General features: G+C 35.8%; 1 long non-coding RNA gene across 2 annotated transcripts; it reads right to left on the bottom strand.

Annotated features, from left to right (window-relative positions):
• Window positions 1-3,114: 3,114 nt before the first annotated feature.
• LOC130708604 (uncharacterized) lies at window positions 3,115-9,843 on the bottom strand. 2 transcript variants are annotated; one of them, XR_009008862.1, is made up of 5 exons: window positions 9,793-9,843; window positions 9,080-9,143; window positions 6,463-6,538; window positions 5,718-5,843; window positions 3,115-5,045 (listed from the first exon to the last, which is right to left on the bottom strand). It is a non-coding gene; the product is annotated as an uncharacterized LOC130708604 (long non-coding RNA). The 2 variants fall into 2 exon arrangements; XR_009008863.1 differs by having other exon boundaries at window positions 5,718-5,797.
• Between the last annotated feature and the right edge of the window lie 10,372 nt (window positions 9,844-20,215).

Here is a 20,215-nt window from a genome sequence, read left to right as displayed (position 1 = left end):
GGGATCAGGACCAACTTCTGATTAGTTCAGTTGTATCAACTTCTGATCCTTTAAATTCAAATATTTCAGTAAATGTCCTCTATTTTTTATGTCGTAATAAGAAAATTAATGGCGAGCCACAAACCATCCTGGGAGAGCTTTTGATTCGTAAGTTTTACATAGCATTCAGTTCAACAACTATTTATTTACAAACTTCAACAAATATTCGTTCATTCTGCACTAGGCCTCTGCATCCCTGAACAGGTCTTCCAGAAATGAACTTGCCCTTCTGCTTCCTCTAATAAACTGAGAGAACTATTTCCACAAGAGTTTTCTGGATAATGGATATCAGCAAAAATATACATAGAGTATTCAGAATCCCAGTATTTTCTGGCTATGATACATTAGTATCTTACCTAAAAAGCATATTTTAAAAATGAATCGTACCATGTGATAACTTAGGAAAATACAAGGTTAATAGTCTCATCTTCTATAAAAATAATAACAACAGCAGCAAAATCTAGGCTTGTTCAGGATTTAGGTATAAATTATGAAAACAAGCTAGAAGGAAATAGAATTAAAGCAAATCTGCATTCTAGCAGTTGACCACACAAAAACTGAATGTATCAAAAGCCTTAGAAAGGATCATCATTTAGTACCCTGCAATTCTGCTTCAAGGAATTTATTCTAAGTGAGTTATCAACGATAAGTGTATATAAAATTTTATATAGAGATGTTTTTATTTTTAGCTAATATAAATCTGTTTGCAATAACAAAACCTAGAACTCTAGGTCTAATAATAGAATGGCTAAATTTCATTTGTTATAGACAAAAAGTGGATAATTCATTTTCAAAGAACTTTTAGGAGATGAGATAATGCTAATGGTATAATGTTAAGTGAAAATTTGACACACTGTGCAGTCCATTGATGAGAAGCAACAAAAGAAAAAAAATATTAATAATTACTTGAGAGTGGTGGACTTAGGATTATTGTTCTCTTCCCTTTTTATATTTTTAATTTTTAAGTCATATAGTAATTTCAGATTTAAATAAAAATAACCATCATAAAACTGAATAATATAAACATATGCCATATATAATATGGGAATATGACTGTATGTCTAGCTTCCTTCCATGTATAGGAGGGAGATGCTCTACATTTCTGTCTTTTTCGTCCAGTTCACATTAGTGTTTTAAATCTAATCCATCCAAAAAGAGTTTATTCATAGTAAAACAAATCCAAACAAAAACAACTAAGATAACTTCCTATAAGTGCCCATTAAATGAATAATGAGATTAATGAGGTTTGCACATGACAGCTTTCACTGAGGAAACTGTAACATACAGCACATATTTTTCTTTCAATTCTCATATATGATTATTTTCTGAAAATAAAGAGTTTGACAATGGTAGTGTTTAAGGGATAGTTTTTGAATATTAAAAAAAGAAGAAGAACCTTAGGCAGGACAATATTCCCTTTAATGGAAATAACACAGGATTTTGCATGCTGGCTTCCTCATAAACATCCACTTGCCTTCCTGGGTAAAATAATGTTTGGTCCTCCAGTTTGAAGCAAGCTATCTTGTTGACAATACAAAACTATGGGACTATAGTATAAAATCTAAATCTTTTCTAAATTTTTATTTTATATTGGAATATAGTTGATTTACAATGTTGTGTTAGTTTCAGGTGTACAACAAAGTGATTCAGTTATACATATACATGTAATCTATTCTTTTAAAAATTCTTTTCCCACTTAGGTTATTACAGAATATTTAGCAGAGTTCCCTATGCTATACAATAGGTCCTTGTTGGTTATCTATTTAAAATATAGTAGTGTATATATGTCAATCCCAAACTCCCAGTTGATCCCTCCCCCCACCCTTTCCCCTTTGGTAACCGTAAGTTGGTTTTCTAATTCTGTGAGTCTGTTTCTGTTTTTTAGATAAGTTCATTTGTATCATTTTTTTTTTTTTAGATTCTGCATATAAGCAATATCATAGTCTTTCTCTGTCTGACTGACTTAGTATGATAAGTAAGGTAACATAAGATAGGTCCATACATGCTGCTGCAAATGGCGTAATTTCATTCTTTTTAATGGTTGAGTTATATTCCCTTGTGTATATGTACCACATCTTCTTTATCCATTCCTCTGTCAATGGACATTTAGGTTGCTTCCATGTTTTGGCTATTGTAACCACTGCTGCAATGAACATTGTGTTGCATGTATAATTTCGAAGTATGGTTTTCTCCAGATATTGGCCCAGGAGTGGGATTGCTGGATCATATGGTAGCTCTAATTGTTAGTTTTTTAAGGAACCTTCATCCTGTTCTCCATAGTGGCTGTACCAATTTACATTCCCACCAACAGTGTACGAGGGTTTCCTTTTAACCACATCCTCTCCAGCATTTATTGTTTGTAGACATTTTGATGATGGCCATTCTGACCAGTGTGAGGTGACATCTCATTGTTAGTTTGATTTGCATTTCTCTAATAATTAGCAATGTTGAGCATCTTTTCATATGATTTTGGAACATCTGTATGTCTTCTTTGGAGAAATGTGTATTTAGGTCTTCTGCCTATATTTTGATTGGGTTGGGGTTTTTTTGATATTGGTATGTTTTGGAGATTAATCCCTTATCATTGGCATCATTTGAAAATATTTTCTCCCATTTTGTGGGCTGTCTTTTCATTTTGTAAACCCATGCACCTATGGTCAATTAATCTATGACAAAGGAGGCAAGACTCTACAATGAAGAAAAACTGTCTCTTCAATAAGTGGTGCTAGGAAAACTGGACAGCTACATATATAGGAATGAAATTAGAACATTCTTTAACACCATACACAAAAATAAACTCAAAATGGATTAAAGAACTAAATGTAAGACCTGATTCTATAAAACTCTTAGAGGAAAACATAGGAAGAACACTCTTTGACATAAATTGAAGCAGTATCTTTTTCTATCAGTCTCCTAGAGTAATGGAAGTAAAAACAAACAAATGGGACCTAATTAAACTCAAAAGCGTTTGCACAGTAAAATTTAAGTCTTTTCTGTTTAAAATATCTTCCCTTATTCTGAGAGTCTATTCTGTCCAGTTGTTTACACACTAACCAGATCTTCATTCACCATATAATGACCGATTTATATTTATTCATTTATAAACACATTGTACTGATAGCATATTTAAAACTTATTTATTTTTTTAATTGAGGTAAACTTAGTATATGACATTATGTAAGTTTCCGGTGCTGACATTATGATTCGACATCTGTGTTCATTACAAAGTGATCATCACCAAAAGTCTACTTACCATGCATCACCATACACTCAACCCCCCTAAATCATTTTTAAAGGGAACTTCAAGACTAGTGCCATCTTTTGATAGTTTAATATATGCCATAATATATGATACAACATAAGTGATAGATATTATAGAAGTTTTACCAGTTAATGGCCTACATTAAAAATAAGACAATAGGGTATTACCAGGTGTGTGTGTGTGTGTGTTTCCTACTCTCATAATAAACATGAGTTTCTGCCATTAGTATCTAATTTCCTTTAATCTGCTATGAGGTAATAAAGACAATAACACCTATTAATGTAGCTTTTATTATGAAAATAAGTAGTGGATTATTTGGGGGGGACTGCAATAATATAGAAAAGGGGGAAAATACGAATTGGGGATGGGGAAAAAAAATGAAAGGTAGAAATGAGTCATCCATCAAGAGACTATTAAGATAATATGACTGGCTTTCAGAAATTCAAACATAGCGTAGTAGAAAAAAGAGCGCAGGCTTGATTCCAGTTCATACTCTATCCCTTCCTAACAGTTTGGATGTGGGAAAAATAATAGCTACCCTTCAGTGAGGAGTTACCCTCGCAGGTGCCATAAATTTATTTTTCCTAATCATCACAAATAGTTGAAAGAAATTATCAGTGCCTGGCATAGAGTAGGCACTTAATAAATATTTAAAACTAATAATAATAAATACTTATGTAGGTTAGAATAGAAAGTCTCATGTGACACAAAAATATCACTTTCACCTGCCAAGTCAAACATGAACGAATGTGTTTTATACAAGTGTGTTTAAAATAGTCAGTAACATTTTAAATGTTCTCTTTCGCTCTAAAAATTGTCTTGTCTTTCTTGTGGAATTTTTTGGACTTGAGCAGTTCTAGTAACATTATTATGGCCTGTCTGCATTTCACTTTCTCCCCAGGTTAAGAGGATATGATTACACCTCTCTCTCAACCATAGATTTCCTTTGCACTTGGTCATTTTATAAATTCTTCATCTTCACAACTCTCACAACAACTACTTTTTACAATCTAGTTCTTATACCACAGCTTAGAAACAGGAAAACAGGATCAAGTATAAGCTGACCACTGAAACAATTTTCATTATTAAAAACCCAACATTTATTGGAAATTATCTGTGTTACCAAAGATAGCCACAAAGATGATACTCATACTAGCCACAGCATGTTGAAAGACTTTTCTTTAGTGTTGCACATTTTCTCATATGCATGGTTCACAGAAGCAGATAAGTCCATATTTTATCTATAAACCTATAGGTAAGATATGTACTTTCAAATTTTATCTATAGCTTTGAAGGGAGAGAAGTTTCTATTTTGATGCCGCCATTTTGTTTCACATTATCAAAACTGTTGACAGGACAGCTCCCACTGTCACGCTTGTTATCCTGGTCCTGGCTTACCTACAGTCTTCCAACTTTTCTCACTCAGTGACGCCAATTTGCTGTTCTTATGGAAGTGTTGTTTTTCCAGCACAAAATACAGCCACCCTCTGATAGGCTTGATATGGCCATTATTTCTCCAACCTGCTCTTGACGGAAGCTCCACAGAGATGGCTTTTATATGGCTCTTCAGATTTCTTATAAGCAGTATTTACATTCATATATAGTGATATTCCTCCTGTTTTCCTTCCATGTGACTTTTGCTCAGTGCTCTTCATTTTCTTGGTATATTTGGTCATACCAAATTGTTCACAGCTTCCCTCAAGTGTCTTTTTCACTATCATAGTCATGGGCTACCAAATCCAGCCTGGAGAAGAGGTCAGCCAATATGAAACAAAGGATCATTGATTCTGAAACGTAAATCTAGGACTGTAGAGAAAGCTCTGGTTATATCAATAAATCTCTTCCCAATAAATAATTTATTCCTACTTGATTGATGAGGAAATTGATGTGCAGAAATGTTAAGAAATGAGTCTACACTTACTCGAAAAGCAGAAGCAGCACCATGACCCATTGCCTGACCTTAACTGATTTTAAAGGCTCTGCTGTTGGTAATCAGCAACTACCATCATCAACCACATGACATTCTTGCTTTCTTATACCTGATCCTGAGTCTGGGGCAGATGCTAATGGATCACAGCACCTTTTCCAGCTGAATCTGAACTTAACCTCTTAATCTTTCCCAAAAGAACTTTGCACACAGGCACTAGCAGTTGGCTTTAGTTAGCACTCAAACACAAAGCTATTTTCTGTCACAAAGTTAGAATACATTTAGGGCTTTGTTTACTTATCTGCAGAATGCGAACTTTGGACTAGAAAATCTCTGAAGGTTTTGCCACACTGAAATTTACATGAAGATCACCAATCTATATATTCCCAGAAAATACATAACTTAGGAATTCCTGGGTATTTTCCATTGAAAATATATTTGAAATTCAGTATGTTTACAGTAGAAAAGTAGTGTTACCCATGAACTTACATTCATTTTGCAACCTTCAAATATTTTTCCTCAGGGTGGAAATTTCTCATGCTTGATCACAGCTCAAAGATAATTTAGTCCTGGGAAATACACACACCATATCTTTATTCATCTAGAAGTCCTAGCCTGTATGTGAAGAAAAAGAAAAAAAAAAAAAAATGAAGAGCCCCACACAGTTGAAATATTCCATGTGTCTGGTCTTTACTGAGGCATATTCTCCTGAGAATAACCATTTGAAATATGTTTTACAAATTGAAATTTTAATGGACTATATGTAGTATGAGGTCAGGAGAAATTCTTTGGTTATTTCTTTGAAGTTTAATGTTTTAAAAATAATGCCAATACAGATTTAGGAATCTTTCAAAATTACATAACTGTGGTTTAGTCTTGCTTTTTAACCTAGAGGTATAATCTTTTTTTCCCTCTTGAAAGACACCAGCAAAGCACTGCCGTGAGAAATCTCTCCCTTTCCCACCCCCTTGCCTTTTGGCCAGAATTATGCTCACATCTGTCCAGAGTGGAGGAAGTCCCAGCCACCACATGCCAGTCTTTGTGCTTTCAGCCTGCAGCCCAGGAAATTACTACCTGTGTGGGCAGATCCTCAGTGCTTAAATGTGAGGTCCCACTAAACTGAGGACTCAGCAAGAATAAAGAGGGGGGAGCAGAGGATGGGCGCAAGGTAGAGGGGGGAGAGAGAGAGAAGAGGAAAGAAGGAAATCTCTTCCTCTTCCACCGAAATACTCACCATCATTTAGGGTTTCATAGCCAGAGTTACACACAGAGTAGAGAGCCAGAAATATATGTTCCCTTATAAGTGGAAACTAAACAAAACACATAGAACACCCTTAATGACATTTAAGCATATTTTTATAATAATAAAAATAACAATACATTCACCAAGTGAAAACTCTGTGCCAGTGTTTACTCATTTACTCATCACCTCAACTCTGTTTACTACAGATTATTATCTCTGTTTTATAGATGAAGAAATTGAGGCACAGAGAAGCTGAATAAATTGTCCAGAGGTCCGGGACTGAAGTAGTGGTGCTGGGATTTGACTCATGAGTCTCCAACTCCCACAAACTAGAACACTGAGCTGTGCTGTCCCATCACTAGATTTATGCATAAGACCTATGCATCTTTCTTAGAGCCTTCATAGCACCCCAGATAATACAGTGTTGTAATTACTTTTTTAGTTCTTAATAAGAAGAGAATATGGGCGGGGGGGGGGGGGGAATCTCCTTTGGGGGACCATCATTTCCACACAGTCTTCAACCCGTAGCAAATGCTATTTTAGAAATTCCCTATGTCATTTGCTCCTCTGTGACACCCCAAGACTACCCCCTCTATAACCCAATGGGGTGCCACAAAACTCAGTCAGCCTCTTTCATTCTGTCACTCTTTTACACACCTAATCAGATGATTTACTATAGTATGTGGCAGGGCAGTGATACAGAATCTGGAAATTCTCTTCCTTAAGGGCCCTGCAATGCCCAGCATCCCATAGTGTATTGATGGCTGTGTTCCATGGGAATGAGAGCTACAGATATACAGATAACACTTAATTACTGCATGTCATTGTTAGTGTTATGCCTAGAAAACATCCCTTCCAATTTAGTGTTCTGTTAGACATAACAAAATTCTTTGAGGAATGTAAAAGCAATATTGTGTGGTAATCCAAGTTGGCATTAATATATTTAATATATGCTCAACTTAAAGAGGCAGGATGTATAAATAAGATGTTTTCTCATTTTGCATATGCAGCACTTAATGTTTTAACTCTAGTTTAAATATCTGAACAGTCAACAATAAACAATAGCCTCAGGTGTCTAAAAGAGTGAATTTGTCTATCTCAATCATCTTTGAGTTTCTCCTCCTCCCTTCCCTACACTGGAAGTGTTCAAGCAGAGGATGGTGGCCTATCTTCCAAGGCAAGAGTAGAGAGAATACTTATATTAACAGAGTTTGAGTGAGATAGTTCAAGAGCCCATCCTGTTATTATCATTTATGATTCTGGGATATTGTACTGTATTGCTATATTAGGAATAAAGAAAAGCATATAAATCTTAATTATGAGTTCCAAATTATTTAGAATATAATTTAAACCTAAACCAATTTCTATATGAGTGGTGATAAATTGAATTACGTTTAAAAAAAATATTCTGGCTAGATTCCCTGCAGCTAATCTATATGGTTATGCCATGTGGTTGGGAACAGGAAACACCTGTCTCTCTGCTTGCTAGCACTCACTTAACATGATCCCTGGCAAAACAGTTTTTTAAGCCCCAGTCCAATTCACCAGAGGTCATTTCAATATGGACTATTTCAACTTGTATTACAAACCATCAGTGTTAACAATTTTCAAGCACTTTCTGGATATGAATCATTATATAGTCACTAGAGGTTTTTAAACTATTGTCCTGAGGTCCTCTGAAAGAGATCATTTGCAAATTTCAAATTCATTGGGATTTCAATACATAAAATACCTTATTTTTACATTTTTATTGTCATAGAGAGACTATATCTCACCTTGCAAAATGAAATGTGTATTTCTAGTTCTCTGTTTTTAAGAAGCATAATAAATAAAATCTATTGTAAGAGTTTCAAATGTCAGTGCAATATATTTGCGTTAGGGCATTTAGTTTCTGTTTTACTTTTTACAGTGCTTGAGAACAGAATCCTCATATTTAATATCCCACTCAAGTTCTGGCTTTGAATTTTGCAATGCAAAGTTTGACAGTTACCACCAATACAGATGCTTCAGATATGCTAACAATTTCAGCTCTGGGAATGAATATCTAGACTTTTTTTTTTTTTAAACATTTCCATGGTTTCATAATTGGCAGTCTGCCTAGGTTGACCAAGAAAACAATGAGTTTGGGCAATTGCTTTACCATTCCCTCTGGCTGTGAGTATACTCATTTCCAAAAGAAGGGGATTAGAATAAATAGACTAGACTTGTTTTTTCTCCATCTTGGAAGGGTTAAGAGGCAAATACTGACTGACAGATAGTAAATTGCAGAATATATGTTATAAAAAACGATCCACAATTATTGTGCTATTTAGTCAATCATCCCGTGGAACTATTGGTTGCTTAGCAGAGCTGTTTTCCCTGATGTAACTGCTCTCTTCTCCTGTGCACCCGACAAAACTATCTGATAACCCAAGTAAATACTATGTAGGTCTGGCTCTGAGTTATTATGACACTATGTTCCTTACCCCTTAAATTATAAACTGCCCTATATCATGTTTTACAACCTGTTTGGTTAAAAAGTCAGTATGACAAACAGCAACATAACAGCATGCGTCTTCAGTGAAAACAAAAATAAATTTTACACATAGATTAAAATTTGGCAGCCTACCTGTGAATGGTTTATGGTCCATCAACTTGCCTTTGTATACAGGTGAAGCACTAACTGATTAAACCTGGATCAAGTAGTCAGGCAATAAGGCAAAAACCAAGACCAATGGTTGATGAGGTAGGTTGAATTAGAAAAGGTGGCAGATTGCCACCACTTTGTAAAACCACCTAGCCCCATGCCATCCCCACCCTCCAGAACCTAGAGAATTTTTTGAGCAGTCAACTGTTCCAATAATGAGGTTAGTCATGGAAAGAGGGGAGTTGGAGTGTACCAGCCACAATGTGTCAAAAACAGTTGCCAGTCATGAGTTCTCTGGGCAAAAGTCATGCCTATACATGTAGAAATAGGCAGCCATATGTCAACTTTTTTTCAGGAATCTGTCTCTCTCAATGGAGATGTCTCTCCAGACCCAGGGAATTCTCCGCCAGCTCTAAATTTATTGCATAGTTTTAAGAAATATATTACACTTTGGGAGTCATATCATTACCAAGGGAACTGTAATTCTGACCAAAGATAGCTCAGGAGAACAAGAGCAAGGCTTTTTCCTTATGTCAAATATTTACCAATTCCTACATGGAAATATCTCAAGATTGAAACAAATTTTTAAACTACCCCATGCTTTATTATTCCAATCTAGAAATAAAAAAGGAAGCTGTAGGACAATAATATAATCCCTTATTGTATAAAAATCAAAATAGAGGCCAAGGACCTACCTTTTCCTCCAAGCCAATGACCCACACAGATCTTAGCAAAACTCATAAAAGTCCATTTCCTGAAATACTCACTTAAGCTGTAAATGAAGTTTCCTTGTCAGGATGACACAGCACATTGTAGCCAATCAGCAATGGCCTAAGTAAACTGCTTGTCCAAACCAATGAGAATTAAGCTCTATGAACTCCCTCTTTTATGCTCCATAAGCCTTACTGTAACCCTGAAACAAACTTCTTACCACTTTTGGTTTTGAAGCCTCCTTGTTCAAGAACAATTTGTTTCTCACCCAGTAAAATATCCGTATCAAGTAAAACCCTGAATTTTCTTTTGACACCATTTACACATAAAAATCTTAATTTGAGGAAAAGAAGGGGGAAAAGTGAGAAAGAGCGAGGAAGGCAACACATTTTATAGGACAATTTGGATGAGATAAAAATAAAATTTTGACTCTGATTTGTCTCCAGTCAGCCTGAACAACTTGAGCCATCTTCCTGAGCAGAGATTTAGTGAGATTCTCCTGCTGTTTAACATTCTCCAACCACAGGATAATTATGAAGACACAGAAATAGTTAGCTTATAACTGTTATCACTCCCCAAAGATTTTGGGAAGGTATTTTTTAGGAACATAGTGGTCCTAAGTAAAAAAAATTTCAAAAGAAGATTTGATGACAAAGGTTCAACTAAAATTTCACTCCCCTACCACCCGAATCCTAAACTCTTCTCTCGGCTTCTACCACCTCTCACTCTGAGTTCACCGAAAATGGAAGCTCCTGTGAGTAAATCTCCATGTTGATTTTTAGTTGACTAAATGAATGTTCCTAAGTTTTAGAAATCAATTTAAAATAATCTGATTTCTCTTGTGAGAAAAAATAAAGCAGAACATTTTCTCAGTGGTGATTTCTTCTCTAAGCAAGTGTGGCAAGTTAAAATCCTTGTTATATGTTATTGAAACAACTGGGGGAAATGTTTCATGTTGTAATTTGAAATCCAGAACAAAGTCTACCATGGCAGGAGGTTTGGGGGCCTTTGTTTAAAACAGTGGAATATTTTAATCTATTTCTTGTGACCTTTAGTAAGTTCTTAAGAAAGGAAGAGACATCAAAGAGGCATAAAGGAAATTTTGTTTTTTAAAAAAAATCCTTCTCATGGACAAGTTTGTAAAATGACTGACTCCAAAAAGAGTCCTACAGAACTCTAACAGGTTAATTTTCTGCCACATGCTTAAGTTCACATGGGCAAAGGCACAAAATTGAAGATAAAATTGGGTTGTGATGGGTAGAAATGGGAAACCTTTAGACACCTCTGTATTAACACTGCTGTGTACTGTTTGCCCAGAATAGTAACATTTTCACCTCCCTTCCCTGCAACATAAAATGGGATTTCATGAATGCATCATGGAGCAGTGGGCATATTAGATCTGTCTCACATTTGTGTAGGGGAGGTAAAAGCTGAGACTGTAGCTTTAGTTTGGGAGCAAGGTATTTTTTCAGAGAAGTTACCACTAATGCTTGCTAAATAACTGAGTGTGAGTATTGCCAGAAAACATCAAGACTGGTAAACATAGGTACATGATTCCTTATAGAATATCCTAGAAGCAGTAAGACTCAGAATCCGTGGTTCTTTTAATTTTCTATCTATTCTATAATCTATCCCAATATACATCCCAGAAAAACGGGATGGTGCTTTTTTCCCCCATTAAATTACTTGAGGTCAGTTTCTTTTCCCATTAAGGACTTTTACTTCTCACAAAATTCAAAGGAAATTCCATTTTCTGAACTGATATACATCAGAGTTCACTTAACACAGCTTTTTTGGTGGATATTTTTGCCTTGGTCTTATAGGCAATATTATGGTCTCTCCTGAAATATTTAGTCTATTTATATAAGTTGCTACCCTAGAGGAGGAGATGGGAGATCAACAGCCTGTGAACTTTCCAATGCTGGAACTATTTCTGCAGAACGAAGTCAAGAGTCTATATATCAGCTTCACTAACAGCAAGAATCTAAAGACACCTGGGAACCCTGCACCCTTCTTTTGAAGATAATAACTTCTGCTCAGACAACCTTAGAATTGAAATGTGGATTTCTTATTCATTTCTTGCCTGACAAAGACAACATCAATAAGGTATACCTTGCCAAAGATTATGTCAGCGTTGAAGATGAAAGAAAAGATTTGACATGATTTCAAAGAAATGTCAGAGAATTCTGGGTTTCCTTAACATAAGCTACCCTTACCTGGAGAAGTGGCTATGAGAATTCACTCTGTTTCTGTTCGCTAACACATACTTTTATGAGTATGGATTTTCTGCAGCCTGCTGTTAAATAGAAAATGGTCAAAATTAATTGCTTGTCAACAATAGCATATGCATTACCATGTGAAAGACCACTCACCAATTCAAATTATTATTCATACCCACAACATCAGTCCTCATACTGAAAGTTACTTGGAGCAGAATTAAACTGATTTGCACAAGTTGAACTTAGTTCCATTTTTAGAGGAAATGGTCATAGGATTTGTAGCAAAATTAGTAATGAAAGACACAATTTTTGAAACATAATTTAAAAAATTATTTTTTCTTATTAGTCATCCATTTTATACACATCAGTGTATACATGTCAATCCCAATCTCCCAATTCATCCCACCACCACCACCCCCCCCCCACTGCTTTCCCCCCTTGGTGTCCATATGTTTTTCCTCTACTTCTGTGTCTCAATTTCTGCTCTGCAAACCAGTTCATCTGTACCATTTTCTAGGTTCCACATATATGCGTTAATATACGATATTTATTTTTCTCTTTCTGACTTACTTCACTCTGTATGACAGTCTCTAGATCTATCCACGTCTCTACACATGACCCAATTTCATTCCTGTTTTAGGGCTGAGTAATAGTCCATTGTATATATGTACCACAACTTCTTTATCCATTTGTCGATCAGCATTTAGGTTGCTTCCATGACCTGGCTATTGTAAATAGTGCTGCAATGAACATTGGGGTGCATGTGTCTTTTTGAATTATGGTTTTCTCTGGGTATATGCCCAGTAGTGGGATTGCAGGGTCATATGGTGATTCTATTTTTAGTTTTTTAAGGAACCTCCATACTGTTCTCCGTAGAGAGAATGTATCAATTTACATTCCCACCAACAGTGCAAGAGGGTTCCCTTTTCTCCACACCCTCTCCAGCATTTGTTGTTTGTAGATTTTCTGATGATGCCCATTCTAACTGGTGTGAGGTGATACCTCATTGTAGTTTTGACTTGCATTTCTCTATTAATCAGTGATTTTGAGCAGCTTTTCATGTGCTTCTTGGCCATCTGTATGTCTTCTTTGGAGAAATGTCTATTTAGGTCATCTGCCCAATTTTGGATTGGGTTGTTTGTTTCTTTAATATTGAGCTGCATGAGCTGTTTATATATTTTGGAGGTTAGTCCTTTGTCGGATGATTCATTTGCAAATATTTTCTCCCATTCTGAGGATTGTCTTTTCGTCTTGTTTATGCTTTCCTTTGCTGTGCAAAAGCTTTTAAGTTTCATTAGGTCCCGTTTGTTTATATTTCCCTTTCTCTAAGCAGTGGGTCAAAAAGGATATTGCTGTGATTATGTCAAAGAGTGTTCTTCCTATGTTTCCTCTAAGAGTTTTATAGTGTCCAGTCTTACATTTAGGTCTCAAATCCATTTAGAGTTTATTATTGTGTATGGTGTTAGGGAGTGTTCTAATTTCACTCTTTTACATGTAGCTGTCCAGTTTTCCCAGCACCAATTATTGAAGAGACTTCCTTTTCTCCATTGTATATCCTTGCATCCTTTTTCATAGATTAGTTGACCATAGGTGCGTGGGTTTATCTCTGGGCTTTCTATCCTGTTCCATTGATCTATATTTCTGTTTTTGTGCCAGTACCATATTATCTTGATTACTGTAGCTTTGTGGTATAGTCTGAAGTCAGGAAGTCTGATTCCTCCAACTCCTTTTTTTCCCCTCAAGACTTCTTTACCTCTTCGGGGTCTTTCGTGTCTCCATACAAATTTTAAGATTTTTTGTTCTAGTTCTGTAAAAAATGCCACTGGTAATTTGATAGGGATTGCATTGAATCTGTAGATTGCTTTGGGTAGTATAGTCATTTTCACAATATTGATTCTTCCAATCCAAGAACATGGTATATCTCTCCATCTGTTGGTATCATCTTTAATTTCTTTCATCAGTGTCTTATAGTTTTCTGCATGCAGGTCTTTTGTCTCCCTAGGTAGGTTTATTCCTAGGTATTTTATTCTTTTTGTTGCAGTGGTAAATGGGAGTGTTTCCTTAATTTCTCTTTCAGATTGTTCATCATTAGTTTATAGGAATGCAAGAGATTTCTGTGCATTAATTTTGTATCCTGCAACTTTACCAAATTTATTGATTAGCTCTAGTAGTTTTCTGGTGGCGTCTTTAGGATTCTCTATGTATAGTATCATGTCATCTGCAAACAGTGACAGTTTTACTTCTTCTTTTCCAATTTGTATTCCTTTTATTTCTTTTTCTTCTCTGATTGCCATGGCTAGGACTTCCAAAACTATGTTGAATAATAGTGGTGACAGTGGACATCCTTGTCTTGTTCCTGATCTTAGAGGAAATGCTTTCAGTTTTTCACCATTGAGAATGATGTTTGCTGTGGGTGTGTTGTATATGGCCTTTATTATGTTGAAGTAGGTTCCCTCTATGCCCGCTTTCTGGAGAGTTTTTATCATAAATGGGTGTTGAATTCTGTCAAAAGCTTTTTCTGTGTTTATTGCGATGATCATATGGTTTTTATTCTTCAGTTTGTTAATATGGTGTATCACATGGATTGATTTGTGTATACTGAAGAATCCTTGCATCTCTGAGATAAATCCCACTTAATCATGGTGTATGATCCTTTTAATGTGTTGTTGGATTCTGTTTGCTAGTATTTTGTTGAGGATTTTTGCATCTATATTCATCAGTGATATTGGTCTGTAATTTTCTTTTTTTGTAGTATCTTTGTCTGGTTTTGGTATCAGGGTGATGGTGGCCTCATAGAACGAGTTTGGGAGTGTTCCTTCCTCTGCAATTTTTTGGAAGAGTCTGAGAAGGGTGGGTGTTAGCTCTTCTCTAAATGTTTGATAGAATTCACCTGTGAAGCCATCTGGTCTTTTGATTGTTGGAAGATTTTTAAGCACAGTTTCAATTTTATTACTTGTGATTTGTCTGTTCATATTTTCTGTTTCTTCCTGGTTCAGTCTTGGAAGGTTATACCTTTCTAAGAATTTGTCCATTTCTTCCAGGTTGTCCATTTTATTGGCATAGAGTTGCTTGTAGTAGTCTCTTAGGATGCTTTGTATTTCTGCGGTGTCTGTTGTAACTTCTTCATTTTCATTTCTAATTTTGCTGATTTGAATCCTCTCCCTCTTTTTCTTGATGAGTCTGGCTAATGGTTTATCAATTTTGTTTATCTTCTCAAAGAACCAGCTTTTAGTTTTATTGATCTTTGCTATTGCTTTCTTTGTTTCTGTTTCATTTATTTCTGCTCTGATCTTTATGATTTCTTTCCTTCTGCTAACTTTGGGTTTTGTTTGTTCTTCTTTCTCTAGTTCCTTTAGGTGTAACATTAGATTGTTTACCTGAGATTTTTCTTGTTTCTTGAGGTAGGCTTGTATAGCTATAAACTTCCCTCTTAGAACTGCTTTTGCTGCATCCCATAGGTTTTGGATCGTCGTGTTTTCATTGTCATTTGTCTCTAGGTATTTTTTGATTTCCTCTTTGATTTCTTCAGTGATCTCTTGGTTATTTAGTAACGTATTCTTTAGCCTCCATGTGTTGGTGTTTTTTACGTTTTTTTCCCAATATTTGATTTCTAATCTCATAGTATTGTGGTCAGAAAAGATGCTTGATATGATTCCAATTTTCTTAATTTTACTGAGGCTTGATTTGTGACCCAAATCTATCCTGGAGAATGTTCCGTGTGCACTTGAGAAGAAAGTGTAATCTGCTGTTTTTAGATGGAATGTTCTATAAATATCAATTAATTCTATCTGGTCTATTAGTTCATTTAAAGTTTCTGTTTCCTTATTTATTTTCATTTTGGATGATCTGTTCATTGGTGTAAGTGAGGTGTTAAAGTCTCCCACTATTATTGTTCTACTGTTGATTTCCTCTTTTATACCTGTTAACAGTTACCTTATGTACTGAGGTGCTCCTATGTTGGGTGCATATATATTTATAATTGTCATATCTTCTTCTTGGATTGATCCCTTGATCATTACATAATGTCTTTCCTTGTCTCTTGTAACATTCTTTATTTTAACGTCTATTTTGTCTGATATGAGAATTGCTACTCCAGCTTTCTTTTGATTTCCATTTGCAAGGAATATCTTTTTCCATCCCCTCACTTTCAGTCTGTATGTGTCCCTAGGTCTGAAGTGGGTCTCTTGTAGACAGCATATATATGGATATTGTTTTGGTATCCATTCAGCGAACCTGTGTCTTTTGGTTGGAGCATTTAATCCATTCACGTTTAAGGTAATTATCGATATGTATGTTCCTATGACCATTTTCTTAATTGTTTTGGGTTTGTTTTTGTAGATCCTTTTCTTCTCTTGTGTTTCCCACTTATAGAAGTTCCTTTAGCATTTGTTGTTGAGCTGGTTTGGTGGTGCTGAATTCTCTTAGCCTTTGCTTGTCTGTAAAGCTTTTGATTTCTCCATCAAATGTGAATGAGATCCTTGCCGAGTAGAGTAATCTTGGTTGTAGGTTCTTCCCTTTCATCACTTTAAGTATATCATGCCACTCCCTTCTTGCTTGTAGAGTTTCTGCTGAGAAATCAGCTGTTAACCTTATGGGAGTTCCCTTGTATGTTATTTGTCGTTTTTCCCTTGCTGCTTTCAATACATTGTCTTTAATTTTTGCCCATTTGATTACTATGTGTCTCAGTGTGTTTCTCCTTGGGTTTATCTTGTATGGGACTCTCTGTGCTTCCTGGACTTGGGTGTCTATTTCCTTTCCCATGTTAGGGAAGTTTTCGACTATAATCTCTTCAAATATTTTCTCTGGTTCTTTCTCTCTCTCTTCTCCTTCTGGGAGCCCTATAGTGCGAATGATGGTGCATTTAATGTTGTCCCAGATGTCTCTTAGGCTGTCTTCATTTCTTTTCATTCTTTTTTCTTTATTCAGTTCCACTGCAGTGAATTCCACCATTCTGTCTTCCAGGTCACTTATCCGTTCTTCTGCCTCAGTTATTCTGCTCTTGATTCCTTCTAGTGTAGTTTTCATTTCAGTTATTGTATTGTTCATCTCTGTTTGTTCTTTAATTCTTCTAGGTCTTTGTTAAACATTTCTTGCATATTCTCAATCTTTGCCTCCCTTCTTTTTCCGAGGTCCTGGATCATCTTCACTATCATTATTGAGTTCTTTTTCTGGAAGATTGCCTATCTCCATTTCATTTAGTTGTTTTTTTGAGGTTTTATCTTGTTCTTTCATCTGGTACATAGCCCTCTGCCTTTTCATCTTGTCTATCTTTCTGTGAATGTGGTTTTTGTTCCACAGGCTGCAGGATTGTCGTTCTTCTTGCTTCTGCTGTCTGCCCTCTGGTGCATGAGGCTGTCTGAGAGGCTTGTGGAACTTTCCTGATGGGAGAGACTGGTAGTGGGTAGAGCTGGCTGTTGCTCTGGTGGACAGAGCTCTGTAAAACTTTAATCCACTTGTCCGCTGATGGGTGGGTCTGGGTTCCCTCCCTGTTGGTTGTTTGGCCTGAGGTGACCCAACACTGGAGCCTACTCAGGCTATTTGTTGGGGCTAATGGCAGACTCTGGGAGGTCTCATGCCAAGGAGTACTTCCCAGAACTTCTGCTGCCAGTGTGTTTGTCCCTTGGTGAGCCACAGCTGCCCCCTGCCTCTGCAAGAGACCCTCCAACACTAGCAGGTAGGTCTGGTTCAGTCTCCTATGGGGTCACTGCTCCTTCCCCTAGGTCCCAATGCGCACACTACTTTGTGTGTGCCCTCCAAGAGTGGAGTCTCTGTTTCCCCCAGTCCTGCAGAAGTCCTGCAATTAAATCCCACTAGCCTTCATAGTCTGATTGTTTAGGAATTCCTCTTCCCATTGCCAAACCCCCAGGTTGGGAAGCCTGACGTGGGGCTCAGAACCTTCACTCCAGTAGGTGGACTTCTGTGGTATAAGTGTTCTCCAGTTTGTGAGTCACCCACCCAGCAGTTATGGGATTTGATTTTATTGTGATAGCGCCCCTCCTACCATCTCATTGCGGCTTCTCCTTTGTCTTTGCATGTGGAATATCTTTTTTGGTGAGTTCCAGTGTCTTCCTGTCTATGATTGTTCAGCAGTTAGTTGTGATTCTGGTGTTCTCGAAAGATGGGGTGAGAGCATGTCCTTCTACTCCACCATCTTCAATGAATCCTCGAAACATAATTTTTTGAATTTTAATTGTGAAAAGGAAATTAATTTCTAATGCAATGCAATGAATTTTAAGTAAACTTTTGACTACAAGTGTTGATACATATTGGAGTAAGTGGGGGAGGAAGAGTTTTATACATTTCTTCAGTCTTAAAAAGGTACTTGGCTCTAAAAGATTGAGTCACTTTTATATGGTTTACTTCCTTTGTTGTTATATTTTTAAATAATTGGCAGTCTATATATTCTACCTGCATGTATTTTAAATTTTCTGTTTAGTTTTTTTGTTGAGCAATGACAAGTCTTTAGACTTCCATATTATGTAGAAGAAAGAGTTTAGCATTATTTTATAAAAACTTAAGATTGGAGCCCAATAGATTTCTCCTCTATTGAATGTATTTTTCACTTTCAGATCCTGTTTATTAAGAACTATATTTTTTAATAGCCATATGAACTTTGAAGGTGTAATTTTGTAGTTAGCCCCCCACTTTGCCATCATATTTACTAAAATTATTCAGAACACTATGTGTTTAAGTGCTTCAGTATCTTACTGCTAGTTCTTTTTATTTTCCTGTTTTTAAATATTTATTTTTATATATTGAGAATGTGTATTAAATATGTTTGAGCCATTTTCATATCTGAGAGAAACTTACTATATTTTCAAACATAAAAAAATTCCAACTGCAGATGAAATTCTTATTTTATAACATTTCACTTTAAAACTAGTGATTATATGATTTCATGTTCTAGATCATCACCATTATTTCCGGTCTGATTTTTTTCAGTGTTAAACAATTTTCACCCTCCTCTAAAATTTACATTGTAGAACAGTATCAAAAACTTTTTATTATATTGCTTTAGTTTAAAATGTATTTGCTAAGTTTTCACTAATTTTTCATGACATAAGGAAAGCCCGTTAGTTTTCTGCATAGCTGGATATCTTTTTTTTTTAAGTCTGGAGTTTTATTATGTGTTTGGTTAATGCATTCTTTATGTCATATGTATTATTTTGATACTTTGTCAAAAGTTTTCACACATTGATTCCTTTTGTCTCTGTTCTCAATGTGTATATTTTATTTTTATAACCTACTTGTCCATTTACACTTCATTATAACACTACACTGAAATAATTTCTTAGATTCGGTCTCCACTTAATTGATTTCTATGCTGTCTATTCTATTTACTGCCTAAAATATAAAATTTTGCTCTGCTACCAATATTTTAGTTTTGTTAAAATTATTTTTTGAATCTCACCAATGAATAAGAAAAGTTTTACATATCCCTTTACAATATGAATACCTTTTATTACCCTGCATTGCTTTACTGCACTGGCTAGAAACTGCAACACAATGTTGAGTTAAAGTGCTGAGAGGGGACATCCTTGTGTTGTTACTTATCTTAGAGGAAAAGTACTTAGAATTTCACTGATAATGTATGATATTTGTTTTAGGTTTTTCAGAGATGCCTCTTATTATATTGTGCAAATTTCCTTCTATTGCTAGTTTTCTGAGCATTGCTCTGTGTGTGTGTGTGTGTGTGTGTGTGTGTGTGTGTGTGTGTATCACATTTTCTTTATCTGTGATGGACACTTGGCTTGTTTCCATGTCTTGGCTATTGTAAATAATGCTGCAGTGAACATGCAGGTGCAATTATCTTTTTGAGAGAGTGATTTTCAGTTCTTCAGATAAATACTCAGAAGTGGAATTGATGAATAATATGATAGTTTTTTTAATTTTTTGAGGATCCTCCAGACTGTTTTCCACAGTCACTATACTAATTTACATTCCCACCAACAGTGTACAAGAGTTCCCTTTTCTCCACATTCTCAACAACAGTTGATATTTCTTCTCTTTTTGATAATCGCAGTTCAAACAGGTATGAGGTGATATCTCATTGTGGTTTTGCTTTGTGTTTCCCTGATGAGTAGTGACCTTGAGCACCTTTCATTTACCGGTTAGCCATTTGGGTGTCTTCTCTGGAAAAATGTCTCTTCAGTTCCTCTGCCCATTTTTTATTCAGATTGTTTGTGTT

Source organism: Balaenoptera acutorostrata, chromosome 7 (genome assembly GCF_949987535.1).
Source record: "Balaenoptera acutorostrata chromosome 7, mBalAcu1.1, whole genome shotgun sequence".
Classification (NCBI taxonomy): Eukaryota; Metazoa; Chordata; class Mammalia; order Artiodactyla; family Balaenopteridae; genus Balaenoptera; species Balaenoptera acutorostrata.
Note: the sequence above shows the minus strand (reverse complement) of the source record. Positions and strands in the feature narration are given on the sequence as shown.